General features: G+C 36.1%; 1 protein-coding gene across 4 annotated transcripts in view; it reads left to right on the top strand.

The window, feature by feature from the left end:
- The window catches only part of LOC121422105 (DENN domain-containing protein 2B-like), a 49422-nt gene that overhangs the window by 8663 nt on the left and 18579 nt on the right, over positions 1-22180 (top strand). The window contains exon 1 of one of the 4 annotated variants that reach the window (XM_041616932.1): positions 17115-17280. The exons of 2 other annotated variants lie outside the window; for them this stretch is intronic. The gene's annotated coding sequence lies outside the window, so the exon portion shown is untranslated. Of the gene's footprint in view, positions 1-17114; positions 17281-19235; positions 19901-22180 lie in introns of those variants that run through there. One more of the 4 variants, XM_041616930.1, reaches the window with a different exon arrangement.

Genomic DNA, 22180 nt, shown 5'->3' with positions numbered 1-22180 from the left:
TGTTAACATGCAAATGTTCTCGGTGAGTGGTGGTAACCTGGGGAGCGTTTCATCAACAGTTTCGTCCTACAAGTTGTCAAATCTGACAGCTTTCCTTGATTTTGAATCACTGAGAAGCACTGTGACTGTGGTAACTGTCGGATAAACCCTCTGACGTGATGGTCCATAATCAAAATTTTTGTTGGTTATCAGTTTTTCACAAGACTACCCACTATAGCTTTTTCATTGACCCAAAAGAAAATTTTATTGCCCAAGCATTCAGCTGAGAGACTAGAAATTGTTGTTGAAATGTCCTGTTTAGATCTAACAAAAATCTAGAGTGCTCTCGAAGGCTACCGCAGGTCGTCCTAGACTAGTCGTTAGATCTAAACGGTCTAGCACAAAGTACGAATCTGAGGGAATCGCGAGAGGAAATTCACTCAAGACAGTCTAGCACAATCGCAGCATCACACAGCGTGATCCACTGTTGGATTGTAGATTTAAAAGGTCTCTGTGTGATCGCAGCATAGAAAACGGAAGTTCACCGGAGCGCGCGCTTCTCTCGTGTATATATATATATATGCACGTGCTAGTCATCGTGTAAACAACGAGGCCGATTTGCCAAACATATATTGACAAAAATAATATAATCTGACACTTTTGACTTTTAAAATGTGCACTGAAAATTGTGTATTGGTATTTGGATTGACGTTTTTGCCATGACTACGCATTTCGCGAGTCCAAGGTAGATGGTGTATCTCGCGATCACCGCAGATCTAAACGGGCCCCTAATGTTCACCTCGTGTTTTGATATGGAATTTCATGCTGTGTTCGTTCTAGACGATTGTCTAGCGTGACACCAGAGAGAGGTAGATCTAAACGGGGTATTATACACGATATGGAATCACCCCAAATAAAGCCAGTCCGTAGTTCCACTCTGCACATGATCAGAGGAAGGTCATTTGTACCAAAGTGACATGGTGGTTTAAGATCTAATGAGATATGCACCAACTTCGATGTCTTGATTATTCATATATTCTTTTGAATTGTATTTTTCATTTACATCCACAAAAGCAACAATGCGTCCACGAACGACTGGTATCGCACAGTTTGCCTGTACACTGTACATGCTATAATATGCATTCAACGTGAAATGCAACAAATAGTGTCCATTGGTGTGCTGTTCTAGTCACCTGGGGCCCCGTTTCATAAATGACTTGCAACTGTTGTTACTTTGCCATAATGGCAACTACCATGGTAATAGGGCTCAGCACCCAATCATATTCAAGGTTACCACGGTAGTTGCCATAATGGCAAAGTTACAAATCCTTTATGAAATGGGCCCCTGGTCTATTCCCTTTCTTCATTCTGCTATGCAAGGCATGCTTTATAATATCTTGCTTTGAAATCTGCATATCACATTGAAAGAAATGAAAGGTCAGTTGAAGAAAATTGTCCATGATGTTCTACGAACTGGTCTATTTGCTTCCACATGGCAAGAATAATTGCACCCTTTGAAAAATCCTCATGAAAGTTCTTGTAATTTTCAACAAGTACCTACTCTTTAGCTTAACAAAAGGGAACACTTTTGGAAAATCAGTTTAGGGTTCATTAAAGTTTAAAAAAGAGCCTTAATGTGTGAGTAATAGGCTATATATTAGGTAATGATTCATTGATCTATTAGCCTAATTACTGACCACTTAGTGTAATTGAATGCTAATTGAGCATTGCTCCAATATTGTTGACAATGGTTTTTATAGATTTGGCTTTGGGAATCAATCAACGAGTTAGTCAGAGTAGAGACTGCAATTGTCATTATGCAGTAAAAATTGATCTACATGCAAATTTTTCATTTTCTATTGAATAGCAATTGACATGTCAATTTGTGAAGTATGACTGTTTTTGGCTTCGTTACAGGTATATGGTTTATTTTGTAAAGGAAGTATTCTCTTTTTCAGCTTAAATTGTGTGATAATAATTATTCAACATGTCAAAGGGAATAATCAAATTATCAGAAAAGTCTTATTCACAAATTCACAAAGTGAAAGCATGGAAGATGGACAAATATTACTCAAAAGTTGTTTCAAAAAATGAAACGTTACTTTCCTAAATGTTTTTTCCCCATGATAGCACTTCTGTAAACATGCTTTTTTTAGGTTAAGCTGATCAAGAGTGCTTCTCGCTTGTAATATATTTACATTTATTTCCCATTGGTGTTTCTTTTCAGTAGTTTAGAATTCAAATGTGAACTGGACCATGCTTCACTAGTGGTGTACCCTTCACATGTGATAGATACCATTCACATTTCCAAGTCATTTCCAAAGACAATTTCCGTGTGAACATGCCGTTACAATAAATGCATTCGTAAGAAGCATTCCATGGAGAGTTTTGCCAGTAATTTTCAGTGCTGCCCTTTTCACTCCCAGCCAACCAGATGCAAGGATTTACAGTAGCCTGTAACATCAGTCAGTGCAAATCGCAGATAAAACTTTTCATGTAACACTCCCCCTGATACTGGATCCATGCTTCTACCACGTGCTTAGGATCAAAACATGATATCGAGTAATTTACTTGACATCCGACGATGTAGTCACATGACTTTGTCCCTGCTCTCCTTGTCAGGTGACCTTCTCCTTCCTCCCTCCCTTTCCCCCCAGCGGAGATGAACTTTGTCTAGTCTACACAGGCAGACTGTTTAAAACGTTCAGTGAGTCTTAAGTACAAATCTTCATAATATTTGCCCATTTGATAAAAAAAATTAAAGTTTGTAGCATTTGTTGATCTTGAAGATGGTTCTTGTTTGCATTATCTGGGTTAAAAGTTTATGAGATGAAATAGACTTTTGTGTCTAAATCAAACTATTCTCGCATTACTCAAATTGAATATATTTTACTTACAGCTTCACCTTCTGAGCACTAATGTTACAAATGGGGCATGGCAAAAAACTTGCAAACAACTTCAAATTTATTTGGATTCCCCACACCAATGTCTTGCAATTAATTGCAATTCTGCAAGTGATTGCCGATCTGCTCCTTGCACCAAAGAGTTGAAAGTAATATGCTACAGCTTAAATGAATCTATCAATTGTAAAATTGTGACAGAATTTTTCCATTTGATCGCAAATTTCTTCTTGCAACATGAAGACATATCTGACTTGCCACATTTCAGTCGTTCATAGGATTGTGCATAGCTTTACAGACACTTTATCATGACACAAAACCCTGCAGGATGATACACCTCTCCCGACGAGGGCTGTTCGCCTGCGAAGGAAACTTCCCCCTCCTTCCAAAAACCCCTCCCGTTGGATATTAGGTACCTTCTGGCTGGGAGCCATTTCCCGCCTTTCCGTGGGTGCAGACACTTGGAACGGGTAACCATGGCAACGGTGTGTGTGTGTTTTACGCATGTGGTGTGACGATGACTGATGTACCTAGAAACTATGTGCTTTGGACTTTATAGGCGGCGCAATGATTGCTATAGCAGTAGATCCAGGAATATTCAGGGAGTGGGAGAAATGTTTAGAGTGTGGCATAGAGAAGAAAAGATTGAAAATAAGTAGATTCACATCTTATTAAATAACACGTAGGAAAAGTCGAGGAATTTGCAAAAAAAAACATAGAATGTCAATAGAAGTGGGAGGGTCTTTTTCTTTTAAATCTTATCAGTTAAAAAATAAACAACCATATTTTGTCCTAGAAGTTGTGACATAATTATGAAAACTAAATTTTTGAACCAAGTTGATAAAGATATTGAAAAAATGAATGGATTCAAATGAATGGATGTATGGTTGAATAAATGAATGAATTCAAATGAACGAATCGATGGATGGATGATTGAATAAATTATTGAATTAAAATGAATGAATGGAGGGATGATTGATTGATTGAATGAATGAATGAATGAGTGAATGAATAAATGAATGAATGAATTCTAACTTTTAATTAATGAAATTTAAGCAAGTAAATAGATGAATTTCAATGACGGATTGGAATGAATGAATGAATTAGGAGTGAATAATTGATTGGAAGAAGTTGACGATGAAATATGATTTCTACATTTACCCTTCTTGAATGTAAACTAACATAAATATTATTATATTTCTTTAATTCCTGCCTTACATGTCTTATGGAGATGAAACCAAAATTAAAAATGACACCTAATAAACTGTTTTTATTTAGTCAGAAACCATTAGAACAATTACATGCAGTTATTGTTTGTATTGTTTGCTTTTCTCTCTCATAAGGCAAAGTAAGAAATAGAACCAACTTAATGGACTAATAACAAACATTATAAACAGGATTCTTCTGTTTCCTGTTCTAGGAAATATAGGATTAATGAACTCTCATGTTGACATAAAAACTGCAATTGTAACCTTTCCCAGTCCATTTCCATACTTTCGTGAATAATGCTTGGCTTGCATAAACATGAACTTGATGCTTTATGAAATAACGATGTCATGCTTTTGTTTCGTTTCAGTCTTATTTTTAAAGACTATCTTTTAGTTTGTAACTCAAGCTGCAGGTCATTATGACATTCATATTGGTGCCATGTTAATGAAGTATTTTTTAATATCAGCAGAAGTGATTCAATTACCAATGTGGTGCAGTTTTCACTGCTGCCCTCTATTGGCCATGATTGTACAGGGCTGACGCTCTGAGATAATATCACATTGCAAGACAAATGAATTTGTTTTCTCATAACAAGGACATTTGCATTATACTTGTGATTGTATTTTATGTAGATATTTACAGGTATATGTTTTAGAAACTCATTTTTGTTATTGTCTAGGAAACCTTTTTTTTTGTCTCAATTTGTGAATCAACTCAAAAAGCTTTTATCACCTCCCAAATATTTATCAGCATTTCTTTAGCATGTACATATCTTTGTAAATTTCAAATGTGAAAATTTATTTGTTGAAAGTATAAAATGATGAAAGAATAGAATATAAAATGATAATGAATGAGTTGGGAAGACGTAGAGGAAGAAAGAATTAAAGAAAAAAGGGGAAAAGATAGAAAGTGAGTAAAGGACGGAGTGATTTAGTGAGTTTGCAATTGAGCAAGACAGCCTTATTAAGTGATCAAGATAAGTTTATGGAGGTATCTTATAATTGATTAAGTTAGTAAGTATGAAAAGAAAGAATTATTTAAAAAAATTTTGTTTAAGAATTAATAGATAAAAACGAATGAAAAACGAGAAATTACAACAAGAGAGGAATTTATGAAATCAGGGAAGTTGATGAAAAAAGAAATAAAGGGTCGATGAAAAGAAACTGAAAAAAATATGCATTGCTTTTAATATAGGACGGAATACAGCAGGGAGAGTGTGAGACTAGCAATGTTTGATTTTGTTGGACAAACATGATCAGAGACAGCCACAGACAATTAACATGAAATCAAGGACACATTCCGAGATAATGAAAGAAATAGAAAACAAACTAACCATAACAAGGTCATGGCCATTCCCTAAAGTTTAATACAAGTGATAAACTTTGGGTAAACCTTGAGTAAAGAGGACCCTTTTCACCTGTGTAGAACCATCATGGTCATGTGTTTTAATGGTTTTGATAAACAGGTCAGTGTGAATCATCGATACATAGCCCCTTTTGAATGATTTGTTATGTTTATACCTGTATGACTACATCATTGCAGCACCCTTATCGAAGTTGATCCCAATTTTTTTTGGGCAGATTTAGGGATTGACGTCCGTGATGGATTTATGTTGCCAATTTAGGAATATAAAAAAATGTGAACATGATTGCTTTGTTGTACTTTTGCTTATGCCACTCGCTACAGTGTATCTACCACACTACAAACTATTTGAACAAAATTGTGTATAATGTCATTAGTTCCAACATTTTCACATGTAGGGCCTATGTTGTGAAATTGTGTTCTTGTTCAAGCAAAATATTTCCACTGCATAACTTGCTCGTCTCTGTGTTTTCATTAAATTTTAATGAAATTTTCATTTGTTATGCTGGTATAAATTTACTATTTTACTATTTTCATTCAAATCAACTTTTTTTTGGGGGGGGGGAGCGGGGATCTTGCACAGATCCAGAGTCTGACTTTTACGGGGTGCAAATTAGCACTGCAGCGCTGTTGTCAGCCACAGATCTAGAACTTTTGTAAGGGGTTGAAAAATTTCACAAGCAAAAAAAGGGGTCATCACTCCCAAATAGAGGCATTAACAGAGCCTGCACCATTCTTTTTTTTTCAAATTTTGTAGGGGGCACCTACACCTTCCATCCCTTCCCCCTGGGCTGGATCCTTTGACTTCCCTTATAATTTATAGTTTGTAGTCAGTTTAGGAGTCTTAGAGAGGAGATATATACAGAGAGCTACATATAGGTGATGGTTGGGCGTATGTAAAGTGTATGTTAGTATGTCTGTCATCCAGGGGGGATATGTTACAGCAATCTTGCTCATGTTCTAACCCCACGGGAGGAAGCATGCAGGAGAATGATGAAGTCAGAGTAGACACCTGTTCATACCTACAAAATAACATCCCCGTTCACACTCTCCCGATCATCTTGTATACCATCCAAGTACAGCCAATAATCAAGTTACAACCAATAATTAAGTTGATTTAAGGTTATGGTTGAGGATACCCTTATGTCTACCATTGATGCCCCCATTCATTAGCCCTTGGAGATTCCTTTGGGCTTTTTTGTTTTGCCCTCTCATGCTTTAATATGTAAATGTGTCTTAGGGAAAAGGGGCATATCCTAAATTAAAGGCCTACAATTGCAATTTTTTGTTGATATTTAGATGAGATGATAATATATATATTCATACATGTATATAGGGGGTGACAGTGATTTTTAAAGGACTTTTAATTTTCAACTAGAGTTATGTGCATTTGCATTATATTGGTGATAAATTATGCACTATGAGTTTTGTTATATGATAGGAAGGTAAATCATTGTCTGATTCAACTTTAATAGGCATTCCTCATTCTCTCTAATTTTCTCTATAATTTGCCCTATTTTTATTCAACATATCTCTATTCATTGAGAATATTGGTACAAGTACCTGTTTTACTTACTTCATGTTTATAACATTATTTGTAGTTAAGTAAAGCATTCTCCTGCACTTATTTTTAAATGAGAAATGGGTAAAAGATCAGATTATTTAGTAACAGGAAGAACTGGTACTTGTCTGTGATCCTGTTGTTCCGTCATCTACCTTTAGGGGTTTGCCTAGCATATACCCAGTTGCTGCATTCACAGTAGTATGATTTCTGACATCTGTTAGCGTGTAATGCAAATGCTTTAAAAATGACAATTTTGATTTATTCATTTCCTTTTGCTTTCAGACAATGGTAAAGAATTGCATCAGAGAAATAATCTATTTTTATCAGTTTTCAGTTGTTCTACATCTCAGGAAGATTGCAGTCTATGTGATATTGCGTAATTAGTGAACACGTTTTAATGGCTTCAGTGAGAAACATGTTTCTGTCTTTTTTTGCTTTGTTTATTTCTTTACGTATTGAATGATGTTGTGAATAAATTCAGTCTAAGTCCCACAAATCATTTTCTTCCAATCTAACATATTGAAATGGTTACATAAGTTTGTTACAAATTAAACTACTAAACTAATTAAAAAGAAACTACAGGCCATTTTCATATTTGTTAACACGCTAAATTCATAAACAAGGTTAAATACAAACCAAGGCCTATACCCCTGTTCTGCTGAGAATTTCAACTGTGAAAAACTGCACTAATTTGTCTTGTGAGTAGGCAAATTCCTGTAATACTTTTGTGAACTCTGTATAGGTGAACTTCGCCATTGCAGTGAGTCATGATTTTGATAGATCTATGCCAATTTTGGTCATTTACTGAGCTCTCGTACTAGATATGGAGACCCCCCCCTTTCCCCGTCACTTACCAAAATCCCTTACCAGATTTGAAGGCATTCACGTCCCCCTCCTTGTGTCATTTAGTAATCTCTTGGAGATAGTTTCGCTTCCCCCTCTTTCAGTTGCTGAATCATCTCCCCACCCCCTTCCCATCTCTCTCTCTCTTTCTCAGTTTTAATCGTACCCCACCCTGCCTCATTTAGTTATCTCTTGGAGAGAGTTCCCCCTCCCCTCTTTCAGTTTCTGAATCAACCCCCCCCCCCCTCTCTCTTTCTCACTTTCATTCTCACCCCCTCTCTCCATCCCTTGTGCGTGTCTGTGTCGACTCTTTGTAATCTCTGCAAGCCTGCCTTTTTCTCTGCCTTTGTCTGTACATGTTTCTCTTTTCCCTTGCTCTCTCACTGATTTTCCCCCGAACCCCTCACTTCTCTCTCTCCCTCTCCATTTTACCTTGCCCTGAACCCCACCCGTACTCCACTTATTTTTTTCCTGTACCGAGGGGCTGCATTTGAAATCCAGGCCATCTGATAAGGCATATTCAAACTGTACTCATCCTGAGTGTTGTTTTACGTCACTGAACCTCTTTCTGTTACTTGTACAGTTTTCATGAAATTATGATCCAGAGATGTGTTGAAATAGAAATTTTGTTTATAATTTCATCTGATTATATACTTATCTTTTTATTTGAAATCTTTTGTAAAAGGAGGGAGAGAGGGATGGAGATTTAATTCAGCAAATCGATATTGGTGTGAGATTCACATTTTGAATGTCGGGACTTCTTGTGCCCCGGTTTTGATCCAAGGTACCCTAGTTAAAATGAGAGAGGGGAAACACAATTTTCATAAACCACTTGAAAGAGTTGGGGTGTGTTTATGCTTCCATTGCGAGGACAGAATCAGCGATTTCAAACGTCGATTCAAAACGCCGATAGTAAACGTGGTTCTGGGAGTGCTGTTTATGCTTAACTTTTCAGAGCAAATCATGATCTCAACTGGCTTCGCATCGTAAAGCGAGGTCAAATTGGGCGCGCCTTTTTTCGAAAGTTTTTTTTCCCATTGTTGTTATTACGTAGAGATAACATGGAGCAATACGACAGTATTTGCCCGCGGATTTTCATCTCACCGGAAGCAGGTACCAAATGACGTCATTTAAACACGTTTACGATCGCGGTTGTGTTTATGCTTCCCCAGAAAGCCTGATTCTGGTCAAACGACGTTTACAAACGCACCTTTTTGTGAGTTTAGGATCGGCGTTTTGAAACAGCGTTTATATGAAAGTAAGCATGGATGCAACCGTGTTTTGCACTAATCACGTTTGGAAACGCTGATTCTGGCCTGAAAGATGGAAGCATAAACACAGCCTTAGTCAGATGGGAAGGGGCTAACAGAAAGGTGTGGGAGGGGTGGGTATGTACGGTAAGAGAAAAAGGGGGAAACAGGATTTACGTAAACCACCAAGAAAAAAGATGTTCAGTTGTAGAAGGGCATTAGCTCAGTCCAGGAGGGGGCGGTTGAAGGAAAAAGGAATGAGCAGGATTTTCATAAACCACTTCACAGATTTTTGGGGGATGAGAGGGGCCAACATTCTGGTCCAGGACGGGATGGGGGCAAACGAAGAGTGGGGAATAGAATATCCGGGATCCACGTACCAGCGAGAGCAAGTTGGAACCGCCTGCGAGTCATGCATGCGTAGTGGACGTGCTGTTCCCTCCGTTTAATTTTGTCACACTCACGCAGTATCTGTTCTGTACATTCCAACTTCCTCTCCTCTCTGTATTTACACTATACTATCATCATGTCATGTCCGTGACGTGCAAGGAAATCTTTTGAATGTTTGTTGGAAAGTTGAGGATCTATTTGGACTAACCTGGATGTGTGCAATAAAGTTCTTTAATATTTCCTTTTCTGTATTTTTAGGGTAAGCATTCATATTCATTTCTACACAAATTGAAGGATATTGAATATTAACAAAACTCACTGTTTTAAAATCACTTTTGTTTCGTTTTTGTTTTGTTTTTGCTGTCTTTATTATTGTTGCTTTAATTTTTTTTGGGGGGGGTTACATTTTGTGCAAATCAAGATTTATTTGAAGAGAATTTGGACTTTACTCTGATATCCCCATTTCAAAATGAGTGTCATATATATGTAGGCCCCATCTCATGAAGAATTGTTATTGTTATTATAACAAATGCACAGTTTCTAGAACGAATTTACTATCAGCTAATCAGATTAGAGGATTTCAGTAGCCTTAAACTATTTTCTCAATTTGCTATTATAACAAGTTTTATGAAATGGGTCCCAGGTTTGTTTATAGCAGTCACTTAATTTTTTTTATTAAGGAAATAAATACATTGTCAAATCCAATTTCTGAGTTTATTTGATTACTTTTTTTAATGGAGATTTTTTTTCAAGTTAATTAGATCATTTTGAAACCAGTTATAGAACTGATATCAACTTCTTTCAATGTGAATCACTACTCACTTAATATTAACCCAATAGTCAGTTCTAAGTTCAAGCTCCCTCGATCTTGCCTTTTCACTTGGTTGTTGGTCAGGCTACTTCTAATTATATGCAGCATACTGATTTATAAATAAGTGTTGATATTGAAATATATGTGTCATCTATACAAGCTTACATAATACATATTTGTTTCTGTTAATCAACTTATATAATTATGAAGAAGAGGTAATATATCTATGCCCTGTTGGAACCAGTTAGTCCCTCTGCATCCCTGTTGATAAAAACTAATGACACGACTTTTGCTCCTGCGACAATTGCTCCGGGCTCTATTTGTCTAAAGATTTATGTTAAGGGTAAGGGTTGTTGGGTGAGGGTTAGTTTTAGGCTAGCGTATAGTGTTGAAGTTAGTCATTTGATTAGTGTGTGGAATTTCTACCGTAAGGACATTGTTCCACTCCACAGTGGTCCACCAGTCTAATATATTGTTCATAATGTGTTCACAGTGTTGAACACAGTGTGAAATCGTCTCTATACACTTACAAATATGCATGCATTGTCCTACTGGAACCAGTCACACAGTCCTGTTGGCAAGTGCAGTGTCTCACACTCCACAGTGTGTTCACAGTGAGGAACACAATGTGCTATCATTTTTACTTTTTTTGAAGTTGATCTCAGATTCATAGAGTCCACTGTGTGAATACACTGTAAACACATTGTAGAGGTGTCCACAGCCTTCACATTGCAAAAAATATAATATGAACACTTTAGCATTGTAGATCAAATCTCCACATAGTTCAACTATGTGAACACACTTGTGGGTGTGTTCACAGTGTGAACTTATGTCACACTGTTAAATTTTGACATTTTTATAGTGTGTATCACATTTTCACATAGTTCCACTATGTGAACACACTGTGTGCACTCACACTGTCTACATGTGCAAAGTGTGAAATTGTATTCACACTATTTGAATTTGTGCATTTTAACAGTATTAATCACACTCTTACATAGATCCACAATGTGAACACACTGAACATGCATATGGTAGAGGCAATAACAAAGTGAGATAATGTTCACATTGTTAAATTTGGACATTATGACAGTGTAAATCACATTTTTAACATTGATAGTCCATTTGGTAAAAACAATGTAAACACTCATATTGTAGACTGGAGGTGTCCACAGTGTGAAATTATATTCACACTGTTAAAATAACAATGTGAATCCCATCTTGAGTTAAAGAGAAATTCCAGTAGTTGCCGTAAACACTAATTTCATGAGAAAGTCTGTAAAACAAGGCTTAATTGTGAGTATATCATCGAGGATCTAGATCTGGTAAAGTTACATTATCTGAACTTTGTGAATCTGGAAATCTACGCTGAAAAATCTTCACACTGAATGTCCCCAACACAGATAAGAGCACGTAGGACAATGTATAATTGTTGCTTAGAGCGTCGGGTCCGACGCTCTACCAGAATCCTGTGCTCATTTGCTGATTTCTCAGCAATTACACAATTTCTTCCAGAATCCTTTTGCACATGCGTTTTATGTATACAAACAGACACTTTGGTGGTCATTTCATTGGATTCTGTACGAACTCATTTTGATATCGTTACCAAAACTAGCATTTACCTTGATAATGATAATGATAATAGTTACATTTATATGGCCCTTCATACGTTGGGTTTATATTAAGTGCTTTACATTGTAATTATTATAACCCCGTCATAGGATCCGTTGCTGTTCCACAAATAAAGTTTACTATCCCCACTCCCTGGAGAGTGTCCTGGCTAGGGAACCGTTTATCGATGCACACGTGCCAATCTAATCACATCGTCATTCACATCCTACCAGGTATACATTCAACAGCTGGGTGGAGAGTGACAAATGTGGATAAGTGACTTGCCAAAGGACATTAGGGCCAGGTAGGATTTAAACCCATGACCCCTGGTTTAAGGATAAAGTGACCTAACCTCTACACCGTGACACCTCCAAAAAGTTCATGATGTGAACACTCTATTGAGGTATCCACAGTGTGGAATTATCATGCTGTGGACATGCACACTTTAGAAGTGACATCAAAGTTAGAGTAACATCACATAATTGATATGAGCTATTTAACAGTTTGAATCACATTTTCACATACTGCAGGTCCACAGTGTGAACACACTATGAACATCCACACTTTACAAGGTGTCCACCGTCTTTTAAAATTATATTCACAGGTGGACACACACTGTAGAAGTGACATCAAAGTGAGATTACCTTGAATTAATTAGATTTGAGCATTTTAACAGTGTGAATCACATTTTCACATCCTGCTGGTCCACAATGTGAAGACACCCCAAACATTCACACTGTACAGGTGTCCACAGTGTTTTAAAGTTATATGCACAGTCTGGACACACACACTGTAGAAGTTTCATTAAAGGGGAAGTTCACCATGACAAAAAGTTTATTGTAAAAATAGCAAAAAATTAATGAAAAATATTGCCGAAGGTTTGAGAAAAATTCATCAAATAATTAAAAAGTTATTAGAATTTCAATTATTTGATTTGTGACGTCATATGCGAGCAGCATTCTAACATAGCGAATGGTAAAAAATCAATGAAATGTCATTTTCTCAGAAAATTGAAAATGGTTTTCACTGTAACTTTTGTATATCAATGGACAAATCGTTTCACCCGATCATGAAAAGAAAACAAAATTAAGTCATCAGGAACCATACAAAATTTGAAATTTATGCATTTTATATTACATAACACATGGGGCAGCTGCTCGTTTATGACGTCACAAATCCAAAACTTTGAACTCTAATAACTTTTTTACTCTTTAACGGATTTTCCTCAAACCTTCACCGGGTTTTTTTTTTCTATTTTTTCTGCTATTTTTACAAGAAAGTTTTCTTCAGGGTGAACTTCCCCTTTAAAGTGAGATTATTTTCACATCATTAATTTGAGCATGTTAACAGTGTGAATCACATTTTCACATACTGCAGGTCCACAATATGAACATTTTCACTTGCCACAGTTCAACGATGTGAACATACCATGAATATTCACTCTATACAGGTCTTCACTCTATGAAATTATCTTCACACTGTGGACACACACACTTTCGAAGTGACATCAAAGTGAGAGTATTTTCACATCATAATAGATTTGAGCATGTTAACAGTGTGAATCACATTTTCACATACTGCAGGTCCACAATGTGAATATTTTCACATACCATAGTTCAATGTTGTGAACATACCATGAATATTGATACTGTACAGGTGTCCACACTGTGAAATTATCTTGACACTATGGACACACACACTGTCGAAGTGACATCAAAGTGAGAGTATTTTCACATTATTAGATTTGAGCATTTTAACAGTTTGAATCACATTTTCACATAGTCCACCGTGATGACACACTGTGGGCGCATTGTCAACACACTGTGTGTCACACTGATCTTTCCAGCAGAAAAAGTCTTTGGAAAATCCAGTAATCAATGGATTTCATCCAGAGTCAGGCGGAGGCCAGGGGATTCTGACAGTGAACTCTGTATTCTCTGGATAAGGGGTCAGGTCCAATTGCGTGTAGTTGAATTATATTTAGGGGCACAAAACAGCTGTGCGTTCTATCTTTCTGAATCACAACTTGCAAAGCATCCATCTCTCCCTCCTTTCAAAATCTTGCATTGACTAACCCCCGCCCCCTCCTTCTTTCAAAACGGGAAACAAGTATTTTCTTTATCTACATAAATTATGAATTACAAGGGAATGAGTGGAAGAGCCGTGGTGTAGTGGTTCTGACTCTCGCCTTGTAAACAGAGGGTCGTGTGTTCGAATCCCACCGCGGTCTAGCGTCCTTTGGCAAGGCGTTAATCCACACTTTGCCACTCTCGACCCAGGTGCTAAATGGGTACCCGGTAGGATGCGAAAGATATTGTATGTTTGATTTTGCCAGCGCCATTATGTGAATGCGACGAATGCAAGGAATGCTCCTCAGGGAATGGAAATTGTGCACTTTTCGTGCTTGATTGTAATGTATCCAATGACCGTGGTAATAATATGCTGTAACGCACTTTGGGCCATTCTGGGAAAAATTTGCTATTTTTATTATTAGAAATTGGCTATTAACATAATTGCAACACCTACACAAAGCAATCACAGTGTCTCACACTTCACAATGTGTACACCAGCGTGGAGATGGACCTAAGTTCTTAACATTACGTAATACATGTTATATCTGCATAGTCCTGCACTATATATATATATACATACAGACAAGGACACGGAGAGAAACAATGTTTAACTAATTCAATTGAAAGTGGAGGAAGTGGTCGTGTTAGAAAATTAACGTGAGATTAATTACCAATGACCACTTTCATATTGTGCTCTTGAAGATAATAGTCCTTTCACATTGCCTCTTTGTAGTTGATGAAGCTTTGTAATAAAAACAACTTTCATTGTTCTGTGTGGAAATATGAGTGCTATAAATGTATTTTAAGTGGGATTTAGGAAATTAAATAATGTGACGTTTCAAGTTTGAAGTGCATTAGGTACTTTAAAATGGAGATAATTTTTTGTTTGATTCAGGGGGCGAGGGGTTAAGAGGGCGGGGGCTATGTTGCTGTACTTTGGCAAAAGGAAGCAAGTTACAAAAGTATCATTTGTTGTAAATGAGCATTGTGTGTTCGTCATGTACATAGGTGTCAATGCGATTTAACAACATATTTTCTCCAATTTCTTTCCATAGAACAATAATTTCTTTACCAAATTTTGCCTGAACGTGCAACATAGGAAGGGCGTTTCAGAAACAACAATAACTCAAATATGACTGATGCGTCACTTGCTTCCTTTTGCCAAAGTTGGGCAGTAAGCCCTGGGCTGCTGTCTTATCGTAAGAACGATTGTAATTGTTTGATCTATCTTTGTTATTAATAAGATTTCACAAGGGTCACCTGAGTAAAACCAATCAATTTGATTAAGTGATTAATATAAAAGCCCTATAGGGGCTATTTTTATGACAATAGAATTTTATCGCAACTTAACTATTTCATATTTCTGGGAGTTCTATCTTCAGTAGACTATGAATAGTAATTTTGTTTTAGAAAAGGAAGCACTTCCCATTATATTAACACATTTTTGTTTAAACTGTATAATGCATTATACCGCTTAATACCCCCTCAATATTCTTGGTTAATTTTTTCTACTGTTTAACATAACAGAGATGTTGCTACAAAATATCCAGAACTTTGATACCTGTTGCATAAATTTTTCATATGAATAAAAAAAACACCCAGGAAAAAATTATATTGAAGCTGATAATTTCAAGACATACGCGACTGAAAAAGCAGCATTTATTTCTTCGGACGGATAATAATAAAAAAAATCATGAAATGTACACAAATTGGGATGGTATTTCTGGGTGTTTGTCCTTTTTCACTTTTTACTTTTTTGAAGCACTGAATAATGATTTGTAGGTGCAACATTTTCAGGACTCCTTTTTTTTGTACAAAATTTCACAGATACATGTGGGTAACAATGGAAACCCTACAGCGCAGATTCTATATTGGTCATACCAATGTTAACCAAATGCCTTTGATGTTACAATCTCTCATGTTAAAGATCAGCGGGAAATTGGCCTCTCATTGTATTTCCTGTCATATCCATGCGACACGTTCATGTCTGAAAAAAAAATTGTGACGAATCGGTCTAAAGTAAAGTATGCTCAATGTTATAGTGCCTTTTAGCTACCGTCAAAGAAGAAAAAGGACAGAAAAACTTGTGTCAATGCTATTTTTGTAGGCCTGTTCTATTTAATATCAAGACCAAGCCAGGGAAATGCATAATTGTGTTTTCCGGGGCTAGTTTTGTCAGATCACCAGACAAAATCTGTACATTGTATTACAGTTTACATTGAATTTCATGAGAATTTCAGGGACTCTTTTGTTCTTGAAGATTTATTGGCAAGGGGGGGTGGGTATAGCCCGAGCCCCCATGTCAGTTCTTAAATCCCTCTAGCTTTCAAGTAAAAACTTTTGACTAGGATCCCTTGAAAAAATGGGCCTTTGGTTTCAATGGGACTACCCTGCTTTTTATAAAGAAGATATGAATGAATGAATGGACGAATGAATGAATAAAGGAAGGAAGGAAAGAGTGTTTGAATGACTGCATTATGGAAAGATTGTTTGATGGAATAAATGCATGAGTGAATGAATGAATGGATGAATGAATGAACAAATGAACAAATCATGATAGAATAACTGACTGACTGAATGAATGACTGACTGAATGAATGAATGAATGCACGAGTGAATAAAATGGATGAGTGAGGGAATGAGTGAATTAATTAATTAATAAATCTCATTAAGATTTGCTCAATATGATTAAAACTGTACAGACTATTTTTAATGTTGTAATATCAGCTTCATATTTTAACACCTAGTTTTAAAATGAAAAAAAAAGAAAGTTATGTGTAGAATTTAATCATCAACAGGTTTAAGGGTCGACTTTAATGGATTTTCAATACTCCACATTGCTTAACATGTACTTCAAGTGCACTTTTCTGCCTGCTCTTGACTAAAAAGGGTGCATCTCCTATTACGAAATAAAATCTCTCATCCTTCATAGCCTGTTTGCTTCATTTTACTTTCTATAAGATCATTAGTTCTTGTTTCACTTACATCATTATGAAGTTCACATGACATAAAGGAAGTGTTATTACAATATGAACGATCATATTGATTAAAATAGTATTGGTACTTGAAAATACCCTTTATGAACATGTCTTGATGTATGACTAAGGAATGCACTTGAGACTATGATGCACATGGAAGAGTTGCAAGACCAGACTCCTCCAGAAAGAGGTATTTCAGAGGCTTGACGATTCCCAGAGCAGAAAGGAGTCGAACTTTTATCTACTTTTGAATTTTGTTGAAAATCTTTGGTTGGATTTGTAGGCAGTAGACTTGGAAACACTGGAGATTTGTAAGTACATTTTTTTCTTTTAAGATACCATAACATCTACCCCAACAATGATAATTCATGATCTCTCCTGCAACTATTGCCACTAAGTCCTGCAGAAAATCAGTCAGTTATTTAGGGAAAAAAAAAATAGCATTTCCATAGTCCATATTATAGTCCCCAACTTGTGGCACCATGTCCTCAGAGAAACTGAGACAGGGTTAAAGTTACAGGACCAAATATTAGGTCACCTTTTGGGGGAGGGAGGGGGGGGGTTCACCTGTTCGCAAACTTTAGAGGGAACTGATTGCATAGTTCAGCATGGATTCTCGACCCACTTTAAGAGTGGGGGTCAAATCTGAGTTTAGTCCTGACTGGAAGTGACTTGTTCCTCATCCGTTTATCAGATCCCGGCCTGAAGTGCTCTGCCCTCTTTCTCCTGTATTCAGATGGTCATTTCACAAATGACTTAGAACTTTTCCAACCTGGTATTAATTACCATGGTAACAGGGCTCATCAGCCAATCACAAACAAGGTTTCCATGGTTACTTACTATAATGACAAAGTTTCAAGAAATGTAAAACTTTGTGATACAGGCCTCTGGCATTCCTTTGTTAAATTCTAGATCTACATGATCTAGGGAGGATTTCATGTTTGGTTGTCAGTTATTCTCACTGACTATTGTTATAAGCTACTGAAATACTTGGATCTGATTAGCTCTGAGCAAATCTATCAGTAAAAAACACGGAGAATATGCTTCATGAGACAATCTTCTGTTCTGTACAATTCACTGTGATACAATTGTGACAACTGCAGTCTCTTAAGTCAAAAATAATTATTACTTTGTTAACTTTGATTAAGTTTGCTCAGATCCTCTTCCCTGGCCACCAACTGATGCACTGGGCAAACTTCTATCAAATATTGCACGTATCTGTATAATATTTTATGTTATTTTATGTAATGATTGATATCACTATTGTAATCTTGAATGTGTTTGAAGTGCCAAATAAATAATAAATAAATGAATAACTCATAAGATTGAATTGTGAAGAAAAGTGGGCCAAAGTGAGATGTAAGGATTAGAATAGACCTAATGGGTGTGTGTTAAGATTTTTGGATCACCGTGATGATTTAAAAAGTGATCTTTGTACTTCATCAGGTCACTTGCATTGCACACAACTATTTATTTATGGGACCACAGACAAAAAATATAACAATCCTTGACAGATCAGTAATAGTTTTCCTAAACTCCATTAAGAGAATTTGAAAACTGAATTAAAACTGGCTATATTTGACTTTTCCATCACAGGTGTTTTCCTTTAATGGTCTTAGGGCCTGACATTCAAATGTGAATTGCACAGATTAGCATGTGCTAGTGCTAATTACCATTAGTGTATGCCAATTACCAAGGGGAAATTGCTCTGTTTAAAGGCTATCATATCCATCAGAAAGACTTGATGAATTAATATCAAATCTATATTTAAAGTGAGAAGAATATCAATGTCTTTAAATTGTAAGGGTCTAGCCTGTCAAGCAATAGTGCCAATTTAAAGACTAAAGTGTAACAAATTGTTTGTATTAATAGAGAAAATAGTATCAAAAATTGTTGTAGGCCTATCTGTATACATATAGCTTATTTTCATTTTTGTTATTTTCCTGTACTTCCTTGTTTTTTTCTTCAATTTGTTAATAAAAGCGATATTCTTACTGAACAGTTCCTCAAACTGCATCATAGCATTTTCTTCTTGGAGTGAAACATACCTAGTCTAGTCATCAGGCACAGACCAGATTATCAACACTTTCACCAATAGTTGGGTCTGGAGAGAAGTCTAGCCCAAATTACAGGTTGTTTGTACTGTTAATGATTGGGTAGCCACAAAATGCACAATTACATTAAGCTCTTAGTAGGCTGAACATTCATTTCCGACAACTTAACCTCTTCCCCGTGGAACCAGTCTGTCCCTGTACAAAGCCTATGGGAATTGCAGAAATCAGTAACCAACAGGTTAAGTGTGTTTTGACCAACTCAGTGGCTGATGTTTACGTGCTATTGCTCTAGTTACACCAACAGATCTGACTGGTGGTGTGCCATTGGAAATAATGCAGTTGCCTTGGTCGTTCTGGAGTAATGTCTTCTCTGTGTGACTAAGGCCTAGCACAAGCCTACGTGTGTCCTGATTGCATAGTCTTCTTCCTTCTCTCAGGCCAAACCGATTAAAGTGCAAGTGAAGTGCGTGCTTCCTCCTCTTCATTAACGTAAATAGGTCCACCTTCTTCGGTCAACGCGGTCAGCCTCTTAATTGCCTTCGTTATAATAGCCTTCTGTACTTTCCAAGACTTGGCTGAGGATGTGTTTGTCTGTGACGATTTCTTTATTTATAGATTGGACCGTGAGTTGATTTAGTTGAGGTGATTAGGATTTTCATTCTCACTGATAATGATGACTGTTTGCCCATGGAGAAATATTTCTTGCGATTGTACCGTTGGAGTTTGGACTGTACCCTGATTGTATACAATTGAAATCATTTTCTTCAGGACTCTCTCCCTTTGATATTCTGATAAATTTCTTTGATATTTGTAGACTGGAGGATTTTTGTGTCATTTTTTAAAATGGATCATAAAGTGGAATATGCTTTTTAAAGAGGTATGGTATTAAAGAACATTTTTGTTTATTATTACTATGATCAACGGTTATTGTGACTATGGTCATTTTTATTGACATAATTTGAATATTATCTTATTTCAATTTTTACTATTTTCAGTATCTTGGGTTGGCGTTTATAAGTCACTTCATCCTATCTTGCCACTGCCCTCATGTCCACTACAAATTTTATTGTGTTTTCATGTATGTTGTATTTGTTTATATGTTTTTTGGTTGCTCTTTATGAGTGAAAGACAAATACTTATTGAATTGAATTCAAATTTGTATGAGAATATTGTAGTCTGGTGCATGTACAGTACATGATGAATATTGAGCAGTGCTTGAATTGACTAGATCAAGATTTCTAAGAAGAAATGTATGCTTTATTGTACAAGTAACATGTTCAAAGGAACTTTTGAAGAGATTTTGTTCATATCAACCATGTCAGTTCCATCTTAGGAAGGTCATCTGCCATTGTTATGTTCTTGGGATATAATTAGAAATTAGAAATTATACTGGGTCAATCAAAAGCGACTTTTAAATGCAGATGTTTAAACTTATTCTGAGAAATAATCGTCACCGTCAAGGCTTGCATTTCATTGTTTTATTTAGATGTTTATTTAATCATTTTCTGTCAGAGGATGGGTAGCCCTTTCAACAAAGCTGAAAGTCAGGGTTCACTTCTATATTACAAACAATATACATGTAGAACAAGTGTAAAAAAACAGAGACTTGTAGAGAGGCAAATCACACCACAATTTTATATTAGCAATAGAAGTTTTAAAAAATAAAAACCAATGAGAATGCAAAAGATGGATAGTAACACCTACATGTATCAAACAATTAAAGAAGTACACGGTGAAGAAGACTAACATGAATATTTCCTTTAATGTAAAGAAGGCTATGAAAAAAGTATGTTTTGTTTCAATATTTAATTTTATGATGATATTTATTCACTTGTGGATCCCCATGGCTACAGTACTTGAATTGCCAAACACACTGTCAAAATTAATATTTGAAGCTTTATAAAGACAGTATAGAAACTCACAAATTAAGTTGAATTGATCATATGATTTTAATCATGCCTGCAGAATGTTGTTTGGCTCTAAATTTCATACATGTGGAAATAATTCCAATAAGCCATATATGAGCAAAAAATGAAATTAAATATCCAATCTACAATGCTTTAGAGTTAATGCTAATCTTATATTCAACCCTACTAATTTTTTGAGATAATATCAACATTCAAATGCCACTCAAAAGATATTTGATTTTGATTTAATACTGGGATAGCTGCAACAATGCTTTTATTCAATTTGAAGAAGAAAAGAGGAACTAAAATTCCAATTTCTCACAGGAAAGAGTCTAAGACTTATAAAATATCCCAGACTCGAAAAAAACTTCCGTCCTGGATTGCTTCCAATTTAGAGACAATATGCAACCTGTAGGAAATCATGTGTACGGGAATTATGCCAGATATAGTGACATAAAACGATCTTTTAAGTGAGATTTAATCCAGCATTCCTCCACACAGGTCTCTCCATAAGACAGGGACTCATACTGAACTGTTAGGAGCTATGAGTCAGTAAACAAGACATAGTCCCTTGTGTATTTCCATATCAAAATATCATACATGAGAATGGAGTTTTCCTGTTCAGTTCTGTGGCTTCTCTTTCTCTATGGATATGAGTAGTTCGAGAGTTTCTTTGTCAAATCTATCTTTATGTATTTTCTCAGTAGAGTTGTGTACATGTAGGGTGTTTAACTTCTTTGTGCATGATGTAGATGATGTAGGTATTGTTGGACTAAACTATAAAATGATTTCAATTATACCTCTCTCTCTTCCTCGATCCTATCTATCTAATGCTTTTTTGTTTCTTTCTCTCACTCTTCCCCTTTCTCACTTCTTTTTCCCTATCTCTCACTGTCTTTCTCTATCTTACTGTGTACCATTTGAATGCATTCATCGTTGTTTGAATTTATTTGTAATGTATTTTAGATATTTAATGTTATTATGGCTATATTACTGTATCAAACAGTAATATAATAATGTATTATGATTGTAATGTATAATGTACTCTGATTTATGTATCATGTAATAATGTAGTTTAACCTGCCGGCCAACCTGATAGGTTGCCGGGCCTGGTATTTGTTATGCTTGATCTTTAATAAAGACATGATGTACTACTACTAATAGAGAATATGGTCTACTGAATGAAGGGGGGGGGGGGGTAAATTGACTTACAAGCTTTCTTATCTGTTTTCCTGCAAATATTATCCCCT

This window comes from Lytechinus variegatus, chromosome 9 (assembly GCF_018143015.1).
Source record: "Lytechinus variegatus isolate NC3 chromosome 9, Lvar_3.0, whole genome shotgun sequence".
Taxonomy (NCBI): Eukaryota; Metazoa; Echinodermata; class Echinoidea; order Temnopleuroida; family Toxopneustidae; genus Lytechinus; species Lytechinus variegatus.
The sequence above is the reverse complement of the archived record's forward strand: the minus strand, read 5'-3'. Positions and strand labels throughout refer to the sequence as shown.